The sequence below is a fragment of the Octodon degus genome, unplaced genomic scaffold, assembly GCF_000260255.1.
Source record: "Octodon degus isolate 3935 unplaced genomic scaffold, OctDeg1.0 scaffold00053, whole genome shotgun sequence".
Taxonomy (NCBI): domain Eukaryota; kingdom Metazoa; phylum Chordata; class Mammalia; order Rodentia; family Octodontidae; genus Octodon; species Octodon degus.
This window is the reverse complement of record NW_004524629.1, coordinates 12,700,582-12,717,557: the sequence shown is the minus strand read 5'-3', so window position 1 is coordinate 12,717,557 and position 16,976 is coordinate 12,700,582. Positions and strand designations below refer to the sequence as shown.

The following is a 16,976-nucleotide window of genomic DNA, read 5'->3' as shown; positions in this document are numbered from 1 at the left end:
AAGACTGAAGAGCAAGGCAGGCATACATATTTTTCAAGTAGTGTTTGAATATCTATAACTGTTCTACTATTATATTCTAATATTTGTGTGTGCATATTGCATATTTGTATGTACTTATTGCATGTTTAAAGTTCTCATCTAAAATCTCCTGCAAAATTAGCTGTTAGAGAATTGGAGGAATCATTCATACTTGCCAGAAGGAAAAAGATAAATTCCCAAATCACAGCCCTGCTTCTTCACTAGCCTAGCAGGGGACAGTCCTGGAGCTGACTGGTGAAGCCTGGAGCCCTTGCTCAGGAATGAGAGCTCAGGCCATTCTCTCACACTTAAAAGGCAATGTGTGTTGCTTCTTCCTGGGCACTTGCAGTTTTAGTGAAAACCAAACTTATGCTGAGTAAAACGTAATGATTCATCTTTGAAATAAATAATTTCAGCAGATTAGTGAATTCCCCACTCTGTCCCTGCTTCAGTTATTAGCAGTGAATCCTGTGGTCACAGATCACAGGAGAGCTTGGGGGTACACCACAGCTCCACGGAACTCTTACCCCTTGCTGTCTGTATTCTCTACTCATGGTTAAAACATATTTATTCTAGGATGGCATGACATAAGCTCTAAGAAGCTGTCCTTTTCCAAAACTTTGATCATGTCAGAAGAGCAAGATAAAGGTAGTTAAACTGGCCCAAGGTCACCAAGAATATCTGGGTTTGTGGCCTCTCTGAGCACCCAAACTTCTGAGTAGAAAGCTAAGTCCTAGGCACTTAAGTATGGAGGATCAAATCCCCACATTCACTCTGAGAGTAAAGATTTTAAGCCAATGAATAGGAAGAGGTTACAGGAGGTTTTCCTTGTTTTACAGGTTTTATCATTTCCCTCCTTTGGTTTATGGGTTTTTATATCTTATTGGGGGTCAAATACACACATGAAAGGGTGGCTCGGCTGTCTCAGAGAAATGCTAGCAAGTCCTGTTTGTTTACGCCACATCTGAGGAGCAAGCAGTAAAGATTAGCAGTCAAGATTATAGGCTCAGGATGGCACAGCTGGACAGGTTTATTTGGTAAAAGCAACTTTATAGGAAGCAAGGGGATGCTAAACATTTAGGGTACCAGTTATTGTAGGTCTAGGGAAACAGAAGGACAGGAGAGGTGAGACCCCAGGTAGATTCACAGAAGTTCCTGTCAGTGTTCTTCTCAAGTTGGAGGATGACTCCCAAAGTGCTTGCTAAAGTTTATCAAATAAATAGAGTACAAGAGAACCACTGGGCACTTGATAAAGCAGGAAAGAAGGAAGGAAGGAAGGAAGGAAGGAAGGAAGGAAGGAAGGAAGGAAGGAAGGAAGGAAGACAGAAAGGGAAGGAAGGAAGGAGGGAGGGAGGGAGAAAGGAAGAGAAGGCAGGCAGGAAGGAGGGAGAGAGGGAAGGATACATTCTCTAATGTCAAAAATCTCAAGAGCAAATCCCAGTTCTGCCATGTAACAGCTATGACTTCTAAACCTTAGATTATTTATAAAACAAATGGTTTTAGGTTAAATGCTATGGAATTACAGATATTCACCAGTTGCAGCAGCACACACTTATAATCCCAGTTACCAGGGAGGTTGAGGCAGGAAGATCAAAAATTCAAAACAAGCCTGGGAAGCTTAGACCCTGTTTCAAAATAAAACTGAAAAGGTTGGGTCTGTAGCTCAGTAGTAGAGTGCCCCTGGATTTAGTTTCTAGTACCAAAAACGAAGACTGTCAGAGTGGTCCTGAATTCCTGGATCCAGCGATCCTCCTACATCAGCCTATAGACATGGACCACCACACTCAGCTTTATATCTGACCTTTGTTGATCTAAATTCCACTTCATGGGGTTATTGTAAAGACAATAAGATAATGTTCAGACACAATTAAAAGAAGCCCATAAATATTTTTCTCTCCACCTCCTAAAATCACAAGTACTATGTCAATATTTATTCACACAAATCTACTTTTCCCTTTTCTAAGCACCTCCAATCTCAATAAAAAGTGGTGAAGAATCCATATGATCAATTCAAATCAAAACCTTTAAGGGGCTGGGAAAATAGTTCAATGGTCTAAGTGCCTGCCCGAAAAGCACAAAGACCCAGGTTCGATCCCCAGTACCACATGCTGTGCCAGCCCCTCACCAAGCCAGCTACCAGAATGAAACCAGGAGTGGTGGTGCATCCCTGTAATCCCAGCACTGGGGAGGCCAAGATAGGAGGATCACTACAAGTCTGAGCTGCATAGCAAGACCCTGTACCAGATAAATAAATAAAAACAAATCAAAAAGTTTTAAATTATATGTAACTATGAATAATTTATGGGAGTTGCAAATTAAACTCATTTTATTATTCTTATTCAAAACTAGCTAGTATATTAAAATATAAATCCTCTGGGCATGATGGCACATTGCTATAATCCCAGGATTGGGAGACTAAAGCAGGAGGATTGCTGTGAGTTTGAGTTCAGACTGAGTTACATAGGGAGGTCAAGGCCAGAGTGAACTGCATAGTAAGACCCTGTCTTGAAAAAACAAAATTGAAGGAATAAAATAAAATAAACAAGAAACAAGAATAATAAAAAATAATAAATAATGAACAAAATATAAACCCATACACACAGACTTATCACCAAATGTAATCATATGTCTTTTTTTCCTCTAGCTGACTTCCTTACTCCCAGTATAACTGACCTTGGAAATATATCCACGGACACTAAAAGGATACTATGCTCAACTTCGGGGGGTTTTCCTAAGCCTCACCTCTCTTGGTTGGAAGATGGAAAAGAGATAAACACTGACTACCCGGCAGTTTCACAGGATCCCCAGACAGAGTTGTTCACTGTCAGCAGTGAGCTGCACTTCAACATGACGAGCAACCACAGCTTCCAGTGCCTCGTCAAGTATGGAAACACAGAAGTGTCGGAGACATTCACCTGGCAGAAACGTAAGCAACACTGTCCCAGGGACCCACCCTGGAGAATCTGAAAAGAAAATTACTCAGTCAGATGCATCCTGAGATTGAATTTGCTGACTTTGATAGAAATTTTAGAGTCATTTTAGACTTTCAAAACGTGTTATCATGATTTACTAAGGTCAATGGACACAGTGTGATGTACAGTGAGACCCTGTCTAAAAAAAAAAAAAAAAAAAAAATTTCCTCTTGAGCCAAGAGGAAAACTTAAAGAATTTTCTTTCCTCAAGAGGTAAAATTATCTGAATATAAAATATGGGGGGAAAAACTTGGTAGGTTATCACAGGATAACTCAAATACTTGAATTATGTGGCTGACCATACAGGGGACCACCAGGACTCTCCCCAACCCCACTTCCAAAGATATATTTTATGTGGGTAATAAACAATGCATTTGAATGTGGTGTTCTGTGGCATGTCAGCATATGGTATAACAGGGTGTGGCATATGTCTTCCTCTTGCTTTGTTTTTGAGGACCTTATTTATTTATTTTGCATTTTAGGGAAGGGTCTACAGGGAGTTGAGGGTCTCACTAATAGATCAGACTTGTAGTGATCCACCTGTTTACAGCCTCCCAAGAGCTAGAATTACAGGCATGTGCCACCATGCCCAGTCTCAATTGCCATCTCAGCGCTTGAGGATCTATTTTAGATGATCTAATCCATTCTTATTTATTGACAGTTCTATTTTGCTCAATGAATAATGAGATAAAATTCTCTGGGAAAATTAGTTCCAATATAAACCCAGCTTACCATGGTTTTATTATATTCCAAACTCATCTCTGTCAATAATCATTGATGTATTCGAAATATTTGTAAAAGTGAAGTTTGAATCAAATAGTAAAATACAGTTTATTAATTCAGAGCTTATTTTTGGCTGTGTAGATATATCATTATTTAACAAGCTTTAGAATATTCCAAAGGTGAACATTAATGCAGAGGTGAATCCACAGAGTAAATCATATTTTACCTGAGACTTGTGTTTGGAAAGCAGGTGTGGGTGACGTTCTTAGGCAAGAGTTGCCAAAGCTTTGTAAAAAGAACCACACAGCAAGTGTTTTAGACTTCGCAGTTCACAGTCTCTGCTACCACTGCTCACTTCTGCTACCGTAGAGCAAAAACAGCCATGGACGAGACATTAATGCAGTATGTGGCTGCATCCCAGTAAACTTTGTCCTAAACACAGGTGATACCTCAGGTTTGGCCCAGGTGATGTTGTTAACCAACTTATAGGTTTTCTCTCTGTGATTGGAGAGTTTCAGAATGTAAATACTTAGATTGCGGCATTCTCAGCACTAGAGTCTCAAGCAAGTAGCCCACTTGAGGGGTGTTGAGGGCTGATAATACAGAGAATCATTCATTGGACGTATAGTCCTCAGACGTGGCAAAGATTATGGTATTTGTTACATAACACTTGATGTGGGGAAAACCAGATTCACTGAACAGACCGGTACATGGTTCTTTTAGTCTAAGGACTGTGAATCTGTTAACCTTTGATAAGCTGGAAAGCCCTGCTCATGACCTCTAGCATGAGCGTTCCTTCTGGGGCCCTCACAACTTTGCACTTTGGACCCTTGGGTGTGTTAAGAGGCTTCTAGAAGGCAGAAGCAGTTGGCTTTGCCTGGCTCCTTTCTGCTCCACACACACATTGCTTCTCTAGGCTTTCCGAGGCTTAGGAGTGGGTGGGAGTGTTTCTGAAAGGAAGCCAGGAGCGAGCCAGCGCCTGCGAACCATCTATGCTTCCAGGATATAAGGGCACCCCTGTCATTTTATATGTTGTTCTGGCCTGCAGCAGCCAACCCTAGGAGTCACATGATGTCTCCTTACAATATGGTGCTTTAAGAAAAAGGAGAAGGCAGTTTTTCCTACTTTGTAAATGACAAGCATCTAAGTGCAGATATGCATTTTTAAATAATGACTGGAGCAGCAATGTGTGTGAATTATTGCAGCCCGGAACAACTGAGGCAAAGAAGATAGATTGGAGGCTACAGACAGGAGAGGTGTTCCAAACTAAGGAAGGTGTTCTCAAAGATTTGTGAGAAGCAAGTAGTATCAGAGATATTCTGGATATAGCAGTAGAAAGTACATGGGAGCTGACCGGAAAACGAGAACAAGAAAGTTTGTCTTTTATTTGGGTGACACAGTGATGTCACCTGTTGCTGTGGATGAATGCAGCTGGTAGATATCCTCTGGAAAGAATATGGTGAGTTCAGTCTGGTCAGAGGAGAAGCTGGCTCCCAGCCTTCTAGTCAGCAGCTGCAGCTACCAAATCTGGTGCTCAGAAATGAGATCAAAATATTATATACAGATTTAGAAATCTCATGGCATTTCAAGCCTCAGGTCTGGATAAGCTCATCTGGGAGGACTGGGCCACAGACAGGACATGAGAACTACAATATTTATTTATTTATTTATTTATTCTTAACTTATTTTTTATTTTATTTAATTAATTTTTCTTTTGTGGAACTGGGGATTGAATTCAGATCCTTGTGTTTGCCAGTCAAGCGCTAATCCTACTGAGCCATCTCCCTGGCCCCCAGAACTACAATATTTAAAGGACAAGTAAAACAAAGCCTAGAAAGAAAATTGAGTGCAAAAAGCTGAAATGGAATGGGGGGTTGTAGGAGTTAAGGGGAAGAGGTGTCTGTGGGTCAGCTGCTGATGAGAAGTCCAATAAACTAAAGATCGAAGTGTACCCATAAGCCTGGCACCCAGGAAAGGAAAAAACAGTTAATCAGTAAATGTTTAAAGAGTAAGTCATTTCAAGGGCTGGTGGTATAGCTCAGCTGACTAAGCACTTGCTTAGGAAAGCACAGGAACAGGGTTCAATCTCTGGCACGGCATGCCGTAACCTGCCCCGTCCCTGAGTGCACTGAGCTGGCAATGAGGTCTGGGTCTGGTGACACACACCTGTAATCCCAGCACTACGGAGACAGAAATCAGGAGGATCACTATGAGTCTGAGCTATGTAGTGAGATACACACACACACACACACACACACACACACAAAAAAAAAAAAAAAAAAAAAAAAAAAAAAAAAAAACCTTACAGGGTAAATCATTTCAGAGAAACCATAAAAGGATGAGTTGCTGAAGTATCTTTCAATTTCTATCCTGCTCTCTCTCCAGATCTTGTTGCTAACTCAAAGGGGCTCAAAAATAATGGCGTAGCTGCTGTGGGTCATCAGGAGGGATGGACGGCAGCACCACGCACACAAATATTTCTTTGCCCACCCATTTCCTTCCTTATGCCCCTATGCTTCCTGTGGAGCCTAGAAGGCTCTCTTCATGATACCCCCACCCAACACCAAGGTACACACTGTCAGCTCCTTGCTGGGCCTTCTCTATCCTCCCAGGACCTTAAGGGTAGATGGTGAAACAAATGCATCTTTCATTTGGGAATGACAAGTGACGCTGCTAGCTTTGTCTACAATAAAAATTAGTTAGGATGAGAAGAACCTTTAAAGAACCTCTTTAGATTCTTTTTATGCCAACTTACTAAATGCAAAAGTTCAAATTGTCATTTTCATATCCAGTATCTGACATTTGACTACAGTATGTGTCTGACTGAAAAAAATATACGAGAGAAATGCTAGCAGCTGTGTACTGGTGAGCTGACCAGGCAAGAAGTGAAAAATTCTCTCTGCAGGAGAGGCATGGGATGGGAGCCAAGAGCAGGAAATGTACTGCAGCTCACATTAGTCATTTCTCTCCGCAGCGCAGCCGCCAAATGCTGAGACTCCTGGTAATAAGTTTCCAATGTGGATGAGTTCCCTGATTGCCATATTTGCAATTGTTTTCATTGTGCTGGTAGTCCTGGCCTACAGCAGTAAGTCCCATCTTTCTATCTTTATAAGGGCCACTCCTAGAAGCCCAGATCTCACTGGTATGCTTCAGGATCTCTCAGGTTCAATCTATTCTCTTATTTTTGCAGCGAATCTGTGGCAGTTTGTCTCAGTGATTTCTGCCCACTCACTGGACAAACATTTCTTGAACACCTAGTAGGTGCCTGGCATTCTCCTAGGCACTGGAAATAGAGAGACAAGAATCACTGCCCAAGATGCACTCTAGTTCAGTCCTTTTATTTTTCCTTAACTTCTTATCCTCTCAGGGACACTGAGGCTTGTTAACTAATTTGAAGACATCGCTGATGCCAATATTCTAAAATTTGATTTGGAGTCTGAGGAAAGGCATAATGACAGGAACAGGGAGGCCAGAACTGTTTTCCAGTAAGAAGACAAGATGTACCAATACACAGCATACCATGCCGGCCCTGCCCCTGGGGCATGCTGAGATGGCAATTGAGGAGGTGGTGCGCGCCTGTAATCCCAGCGCTTGGGAGGCTGAATATAGGTGGATCACTACAAGTCTGATCTACATAGTGAGACCCTGTAGTCCCTGAAGACCCTGCACTAAAATACAAAAAAAAAAAAGATGTACTAATACAGCTGATGAAGTACATGGCCACAAATATTTCCACCAACTCTCAGTTCTTCAAAGCACACCTTTGGAAGAAAGATGAGAAGTGGTTGATGAAAAAATGTCTATAATATTTTACCCTATAGATTTAAATTTTAACATATATATATATATCTCCTACTTTTATTTATTTTTTATTTTTTTATTTTTATTTTATTTTATTTTTGGCGGAACCAGGGATTGAACTCAGATCCTTGCGTTTGCCAGTCAAGCGCTTATCCTACTGAGCCATCTCCCTGGTCCCGTAATCTCCTACTTTTAGTTTCTTTAATTAATAGAAGACCTGCTAGGTCTGAGCTATAGCTGTAATCATGATGAAACTACGGCTATAATCACCAATTCTTTGTAGAGTAGAAATTATGTACACTGAACAAAGAATATTATAAGATATTCTTATATCTCTTGATAAAATCTCTTGATTCTCTGAACTTCAATGTGCACACACAGATGCACATACACACACACACAAGCAAAGCTCAGTGAAGTTACTAGTGTGCATTCTCAGAGTATTCCAAATCATGGATAAGATAAAGAGTATAGGAGTCTGGGGGACTTGAAGCGTTAGGAATGAGTTTTCTATCCCTACACTCTAGTTCAGGGTTCTTATCTTCAGCACTGTTACTACTGACATTTTGGATGAGACAATTCAGTGTTCAAGACAAGGTCTCACTATGTAGCCTAGACTGACTTTGAACTTGGGATTCCACCACCTCAACTTCCCTAGTTCTGGGATTGCAGGCATGAGATATGACACCAAGCTTGTTTTAGAGTTGTTCTGTGAATTATAGGATCTTTAGCAATTTCCCTGACCTCTACTCTTCAGGTGTCAGGAGCACCCCTTGCCCAATGTGGCAACCAAAAACTGCCTCCACATATTACCAAATGACCCTTGGTGGGCCGGAAATACCCCCTATAGCGAAAATCGTTGCTTTAAGTAAACAAAGCCTGAAGAATTGCTGAGCTTTATGGGCACCATTTAAAGGAAACTCAGCTAACAATTTTATTGTTCATCTTATCTCCAAGGGTCTGCCCCAAGATGGAGAGAAACAAGAAGGAACGAGGCAAGCTGGCAAATGAGGACTATCTATAGTGAAAATGAGCAGCGTCAGGCTGAATAGAGTGTCTGAAGGTAGCTTCCTTTAGCAAATCTTAACCAATTTTGAACATGTCATCATGTCTATTGTGAGGCACAATCTTCCTTTGAGTATAAAATTCAAGCTCTTTTTTTACTTGTCACCTCACTTCAAAAATTTCCTTGCTATTACTCTGAACAGATACAGGATGTTTAGTGTTCTCCTCCTATCTCCCCAGGTGCACTTTGCCTTTGCAACCTCTGACTTTACTGTGCCATTCTGCCATCTTAAATATTCCTTCTTCTCAGCCAGCTTTCATTATTTGCCAAACACTTAATTTTCCCGGGCTACCTTCTTATTCTAATCATTCATTTTTTCCCTGTGTCTCTGTTGATGGATACAGACTGGCAGCATTTTGTGCCAACATGGTAACACCATTTTTGATCTCTCTGTCCTTCACAGGCACACCCATCCTACTGACCAGTTCCTGAGCCAGACTTCATAAAGAGTTGTTCTGCCATGTCATTTCCCACTCAAACATCTCAGGGGCTACAGGAAAACCTTCAAAACTTTTAACCCTCTTCATTCCAGCTATTCTCACTAGTCTGTAGGTCCTTCTTTCTTTCCACTGTTTGTCCTGTGGCCATCCCCATATGCTTCATATGAACAGACTAGATGCAGTCCAAGGCTTAGAACTGGACTTGCTGTCTGTGTGTGCAATGGCATAATTACTGTCTCAAATGAACCCATTTTTACATGCAATTAGAAAACATTATTCATTATCCATTATGCAAAGAAATAATTATAAAATATTATTCTATGTGCCGTGGAATAACTACTGTCTCAAATGAAAGAGGTAACATGGCACTAGCTCTGGTGACAGTCACACTTAACTTAAATCAACTTAGTGTTCTCCTAAAAACCCCTGGTGTTTTCACATAAGAAAAAAAAAATGAACATTGAGTCTGAGACTAATAGCAGACTCAGAGTAGTTACAACCTCTGTAAACACTCTCACTTTGACTCAGAAGTTTGGGGTAACACCAGTATAAGAAATGAGTGTCTGCTAAATTGCCTTTATAGGAAAATGAAATTGTTTCATCTTAATCTTACAACACATGGTATTTTTTCCACACTCATCTTTATGGGAGAGAAACTCGAACTGCCCCAAAGTTGAGTGACATGCATAATGTCAAATGGCTCAGGAGCCAGCCAGAATACAAACAGCACAGCAAGCCCTTTGCCTGGTCACAACGGTCGCCCATTGTACTTGCTCCAAAGCAGTCTCTCAAATTCCTATCCTGTTTTCATTTTAATATAAGTGCTCACTTTTTAAGATGCAATTTGTAGGATGTTCCTCCTCCTCTGTTCTGTGATTAAGTAGAACTTTCCTGATTTTACCTCTGTCCTAAAAACCTTTTGGTCAGCAAGACGTGGTGCACATTTGTAATTCCAGCACTTTCAGAGGCTGGGGCAGGAGGATCACAGATTTGAGCTTAGTTCATGCAACTTAGCAACTTGGCAAGAGTCTTTCTCAAAATAAGAAAAATGAAAAGAAAGGGACTGGGGATGTAGCTCAGTTCAAAGTCCCCTATGTTCAATTCCTAGTACTGTAGGGAAAAAAAAGTCTTCTGGTCAATATGATGCTTCATATTGAAACCATGAATCATGAATCAAATCTTCTATATGAAGCCTTGTGTGACCACCTTTTCAAGCTGAAGTCATTCTGCCTCTGAACTTCTGTATAGCACAACACACCATTTGGGTTTATTTTCATGATCCCTGCTTTATATAATTTCCTACACTGTAGGCATGTTGAGAAAAGCAGGCCTTGCTCTACATAGAGAAGAGTGCCTTGGTAGACAGCAATTTTGTTTAGTGGCAGTTGGTGCATGATGAACATTTGCTTGTTAAGTATTTCATGTTGTAAAAATTAACTAATTCTAAATTCTGTAACTCTCCCTTCATATGCCTTAGCTGGCAAAATTGGTATCTATGGTATGACTTCAAGTTTGGAATACGCTTGACCTTAAGGTTTAAAAATATGTACAATTTTAATATGTTCTCTCTTGCAAATTTAAGTACTCATTTATTCATTATTTCCTCAGGTCCCACTTGCTTCTGTGGGACTCATTGACTTCTTCTAGAAATGTCTTCAGATAGCCAGGACAATCCTGCCTGGGCTCTAGGACAAAGCTCTTCGCCTCTGTGGCTCTGCAGGAGCAAACTAGTGGGATGCTGTGTGGATGCTACAGGAGCTCTGGTGACCTTGAGGACTGGACTTACACAGGAAGGCTTCTTCATGTCCAAAGGGAGAATAAGAAAGCCCAGGAAAAGGGCCTGTATTGTGAAAGCCAGAGCCTCAACTCAGATTTTCTGGTGCTCTTTCCCATCTTCAATGAACTATACAAGACAAATTTCCTTGAAAAAGAACAAAGATGATCCTTTTCATCCCCTGCTATCACACGGTTGGAGAGGGAGCATGTAAATAAATATTCATGGTCTGTGGTTCATATTGGACTGATAACCTCTTTAAACAGCTTGAGGCTAGTTTGGCCTCATTTGTGAAATATTTATGAGAAAGTTCTCATTTAAGGTGAGATAGTTTTTTACTGAGTAGTAAGCTATCTTCAAAAATAATTATTGCCTTTGATGGGGCTTCCTTAGACCTCGTTCATATTTCTGGGTCCTCTGACATCAGCAGAGAACTGAAAAGAAATAGCCCACTGCTGTTCCTGTTTCATTCCCCATTCTTTCTCTGAAAAGGCCTTCTGAAACTAGTGGACTAGGAGCAGACCCAACTGTAACTGGGAGAATGATATTCTTACCTGAAAATGTGTCATTGAACAGGAAGGGGTGACCAAGTTTCTCCAGTGTGGTTGTATTTAAAATGTTTTGTTTTGGGAACTCTAAGAGGGGCAGATTCTATTCTGCAGAAGAAATATAGGCATACTTTGAAATGGGTCTGCTCAAACCCATTAAATCACTGAAGAAAATAAAGAACTTAAAGCAAAGGAAAAAAAAAAACACCAAATAATCCAATAACTACAGTATAGAACCAAGAGTCATAATCTTTAGATGTGATCAAAAGAACACCTGAAAAAGAATTACAAAGTTAAGTCGGAGGAACAGTGTAATGATTAAAATAAATTATTACTTATTACATTTGATAAATGTGTTGGTTCTACTTTTTAAAAGTTGCATTTTACTTTTATTATTTTGATATTTCTGTGATATGAATAAATTTATTTTGAAAAGCAACTCTCTAGTTTTATAATTTCTAGTTGAAAGGTTTAATCAATGTGTGATTGTGACAAGGACAATGAATAGATTTGCCTGGGATGCTGCCAATTGGTCAGTGATTTATAAATTAAGTTAAAAAATGCCTTGTGAAGTATAGTAGTAATATGTAAATCATACATGCAATATACTGGTACAGAGGCCTTTGTACCCTTGTAGCTACTATTACTCATTATTATTATGGAATGCCCATGTGCCAGAACATTGAGTTTAATGAGTTTCTGTTGGAGTGACTGTTTTTGCCCTCTACTTTCCTACCAATTGATATAGATTCCTATGACCCCAAAGATACGGTTTTTCCCAAGCAGAAAGCAAGCAGTTTGTTCTGCAGTGAACATGAAATAGATTTTCTCTAATCCAACCCAGTTCTGACAGTGTCTACCCAGAGCTAGCCTTAGATCCATGGGTTGAGGGCTGTCCCTTAAGACTGCCCCACCTTAGGTGCTAATCACAAGTCTTGAGTTGTTTTATTACTCTTTCTGACCAATCACTATGAAGCTAGGTTCCCACAAGCCCATCCTTGGATTTGATTAGTTTGCCTGAGTGGCTCAAAGATCTCAGGGAAACATTTACTGGCTTGTTAGGAAGGACATTAAAGAAGGGTAGGGTACAGAGGAGCAGGTGCTTAGGCTAGGTCTGAGGAAAGTGAAGGAAGTTTCCAGGCTCTCCTGCTCTCTGCAAAGGCCAATCTCCAGGAAACTCCATGTTCAGTTGTCCAGAAGCTCTCCAAACCCCACCTTTTGGGGTTTTTACAGTCAGCTCAACCTCTGGTTCATTCCCTTTACCAGAGCTTTTGTGGAAGGACTGCAAGTGCCTATCCTCTCACTTTGCTCTGGTCTTTTGGGCCAGCAGCCCCCCTTCTGCTGAGGCTGCCAGCCATCATTCAGCTTAGTATCCACAGAGACACTGTTATTTCAGAGTCTCCAGGGACTTTAGCAGTTATATGTCAGGGACAAAGACAAAATACGTCATGGTATCACACTCCATACAAACAAGTAACTACTCTCAGATACTATTTTTTTTTTTTTTTTATAACATAGCTGTTTAGGTCAATGAAATAGCTCAGCAGTCTAAAACACCTGCTTAGGCAAGCTCAGGCAAGTGCAAAGATGGTGGTTAGCTCCCTGGCATCACATGCCACGCCAGCCCCACCCCCAGGGTGGGCTGAGGGGGCCACCAAAAAAAAAAAAAAAAAAAAAAAAAGCTGTTTACTGAGAAGTGAAAGTTTGCATTTGGCATGGCTTTGCACAATTAATGTGCTCTTTGCTGTTTTATTCATGTTGATAATTTGCCAAACTTCAGCTCATACCTACCTGTGTAGTTTGAGAATAATACAACACTTGGGTTATCTGTTAGTCTGTTTCTTGTATCAGATTTGATATAATTCAAAGCTGAAAATAGCTGCATGCAAACATAAGATGATCCAAACAAAGGAAGAAAAAATCACAAGTGCTTTCACTGACTTAAAATTATTTGGCACAAAATTCCCCATTCCAGGTAATGTAATTTTCAGAACTACCAGCTGTGCTGTTCTTGTCATCCCTTCTCACTATCTTAAATGTTGCACACAGGTCATAGAATTTACTTTTCCAGTCAGCCTTTTCTTCAAAGTCCACTAGCTCCATTTCCAGTTTTCCACAATATAACCAGTAGAAGCAGGAAAGAGCAATTGCCTTTATCTGGAGAAGAAACCCCCGGTTGTCTCCATTTTAAGGAACTGCAAAAATCATTACTGAAACTTTCCTTTGCAGCTGCTACAATGCTAGAAAATTCCTTGTACATTTCCTGATGGCTTGTAGGATTGTCTGCAAGTGTAGCAGGACTTTCTAAATGCATTTTTAGACATAAAATATTTTAGCTGCCCACTATCAAGGTCTTTCAAAACGTGCAGTGGTGAGCTGCTGACATTTGTCAAGCACAGCACTCACTCTTTAAGTCTGCTAGGTGGATCCTGATAATGCATTGTGTAATTTTATCCTTTTTTAAATGAAAGAGTACTTACATACTATATGCAAAATAGTTGAATAGATATACAGCTACTTTCTCTTAGTTCAATGAAAAGAAGGATTTGTACTAAGTGTTTAGACAAGATATCATGTCTGTATCTTGTACTCTGAATAAGTACTACGAAGACAATATGCAATGTATTAATTATTGTAACTGTCCTACTAACCTGTTTTGAAACTGTCTCATTGCTATTTCTCATTAAAACTAATAAATTTTTTTTAAAAAAATGAAGGGATAACCCCCAGATAACATGGCTGTTTTGATAAAATCCCATCAGAGAGGCTTATCATAATTTGCTATGCACCGTGAATTTTGCATAGATGCAGCTGTCCAATGATTTAAGATAGCTGCAAAAACTAAGATACTGGGAATACTTCTTCAGTTTCCTTACAATAAATTTTCAGTTTTACCAAGTTGCAACACTTCTGTGGTTGGTGTCAAATGCCAATTCCACTTGCTGTGCAACATACACTTTCACTACACAGAATACATAATGGTTTTTCCATTCTGTTCAGTCTCTCCAAAGACTATGTCTAGGCCTCTTGGAGTGATTTTTACTACAGTTAAGTCCTCAACTTATGAGCGAGTTCTGTTCATAAGTCTGACAAAGTGAGTTTTAATAAGCCTTTGACACATGTACAAGTGTAAAACATTAAGTCAAACACAAATAATACAATTTTAGTTGCCTTAAAATGGTGATATAGTACAGTACAAGTGGTATACAGGGGATTGCGTGGCATGAAGGAACAAGCGTTGCTAACCGGACGGGGGAAGGGGTGGGAAATGGTGGACATGGAGAACCAACAGTAGAATGGAAGGCAAGATGGGACTTGGCCCACATCTAATGTTGATGACACAGGGTTTTTTATTCAATTGTCTATGCTCTTGGAAATGATCCAGTAATGGCTGAGCAGTAACTTTTCTCAGAGGATTCCGTGTCACTGGATGGCATTATGAATGGCTGCTGCTAACTTTGGGTATCACTCTATGCTGGAGTTCTGTGCCTCAACCAGTGCCCATCAAGTCAAGAAAATCCCCTCGCCATTTCCTGTGTTGTGAATCTCTTCAATTAAATCTTTCTTTTCTCTTTTCTTTTTTAACACATTGTTAGAGGGTCTCACTAAGCAGCTTGGGCTCGTAGTGATCCTCTTGTTTTCAGCCTCCTCAGTGCTGCGATTACAGGCATGCACCACTATACCTGGACTCTGTGGCTGGCTCAGCTAACCCTCGGGGCAGGGCTGGTGCAGCATGTGGTGGCGGGGATCTAACCTTATTCCCTGTGCTTGCATAACCTTGCCTAAGCAGGTGCTTTAGTCCACTAAGCTATCTCTTTGGCCCTTTACCTTCTAACTGGGTATCTAATTGCATAAGACTTCATCTGTAAGCTCCTTATGTTCCACAGCAAGAAGTTGTAGCTCCTTCTAGCTAAGGGTCATTAAGTTGTCAAACACCTTTCATATATCCTACACAACTTAAATCCATGAACTTTATAATTATAAGCAAAAGCTCTTCAAAACTCCATTCATGGTGGCAGCTGAATCCTCATGCCAGTTGATTTTTAATGGGCTTTTAGATGTTTGTTTGCATCTATAACTGTTCATAATGCTACATCCCTTCATATCTAAGTTTTCAAACTGAATGTTTGTAAATGGGGGAACTTAACAAAGCCTCTCTTTAGTTTTGCATTTTTTTCTTTCCATAGTCATTTTAGGTGTTCAAGGCTTGAAGGCTACAAAAACTCTAAATTAAAAAATAATAATTTTAAAAAAAGCACCCAACATAAATCTATCCCTAGACTAAAAATAGTCACCAATGACTTAGATACTGCCTGAGGCTCCTGACCTCCTGTTATCTTCAGGGACTGGCAAAGAGTTTGGTGAGTGCTTGTTCTTCGAGGACACTCAAGCTGAGAGCTATGTTGCATGGACCACAGACAGGAAAAGCAGAATGAGGGCCACTGTTAGCAAGCATGTCAGCACAGAAAAACCCTGCATGGTCTGAGGCTAAATGGCTCCTTTCTTCTGTTGAGATGGTCCTATGGCAACAGCTGAGCTCAAAACATGGGTCTAGGGACCCATGTTTTTCATGTTGATAATTTTAACTACTTACGCTGAGATCAATGATTGTCTGATGCAGGGTAGTTTGAATTTGATCTCCTTAACCATTAAAGGGTCCAGCTTAGAAAGAGAGGAACTAGACAGGTTTAAAGTCAGATTAGTTTGGGTATAAGAGTTGATACTGTCACTAAATGTTTCTTTTGGGAAGACAGGATAACAGCTCCTTTACCTGGCATTGTGGGCAGTGTCAGCATTGACAGGGACGGGCAGGAGAGCAAGGGAATGCCGGGAAGGCCCAGGGAGCTGGGAAACAAACAGATCCCAGCCTGTTCCTCCATCTGCTCTCTGCTAGGGACCCTGCATGGGAGCTGGGGGCTGAGAACAAAGCTGCTCTGAGGACTGATGTGAAGAGCGAAGTTTCCCAGGAACAACAAGAATCAAACAGAACAATATAGTTGGGTGTGGTGGCACACCTGTCACCCCAGGACTCTGGGAGGCTGAGGCAGGAAGATGACAAAGTCAACCCCAACCTGGGCAATTCAGCAGACTGTCTCAAAAAATATAAAGGTTGGGGATGGGGCCAGGATAAAGCACCTGGGTTCAATCTCCAGTATCATTAAGAAAAAAACCAAAGGAGAAAGCAGACCTAGCCCCTGCACACCCAACCTCTTTCCACACTCCATGATGCCTGTGCTATGACGCGGCAAAGCTGTGGGTCCCTGGGCTTGCAGAGGTGGGAGCCATGACATCCTGGCCACTCTGTCATGAGTCAGATGAACCCAACAGCTGTGCTGTGGCCCCAACCTAGACCCTCACCAATGCCACATGGGCCTCTATCCAGAATTGTGTGCACAAAGGCCTCACTGGCTTCCAGAACTCACACAGGGTGGATAACCAGCCCACAGAACCTTCTATTGCGTTCCAACTGGCTGTGTGTGTGTGCAAGGGATAGAGACACAGCCCATGCCAGGAGGGGCAGGAGGAGCTGTGAACAGGAGGGACAATGAGTCCATGGTAGTTGTGGGAGGTGTAGAGGCCTCATGCCTGCCTGCCTGCAGCTGTGATCCCTGTGGCTGGGGAGGGGTAGTGAGG

At 41.0% G+C, this 16,976-nt stretch overlaps 1 long non-coding RNA gene across 1 annotated transcript; it reads left to right on the top strand.

Moving 5' to 3' along the window:
- The first annotated feature begins 2,667 nt into the window (after positions 1-2,667).
- Positions 2,668-11,695, top strand: LOC111817278. Its single transcript, XR_002821518.1, has 4 exons — positions 2,668-2,944; positions 6,688-6,798; positions 8,472-8,577; positions 10,629-11,695. It is a non-coding gene; the product is annotated as an uncharacterized LOC111817278 (long non-coding RNA).
- The last annotated feature ends 5,281 nt before the right edge of the window (positions 11,696-16,976 follow it).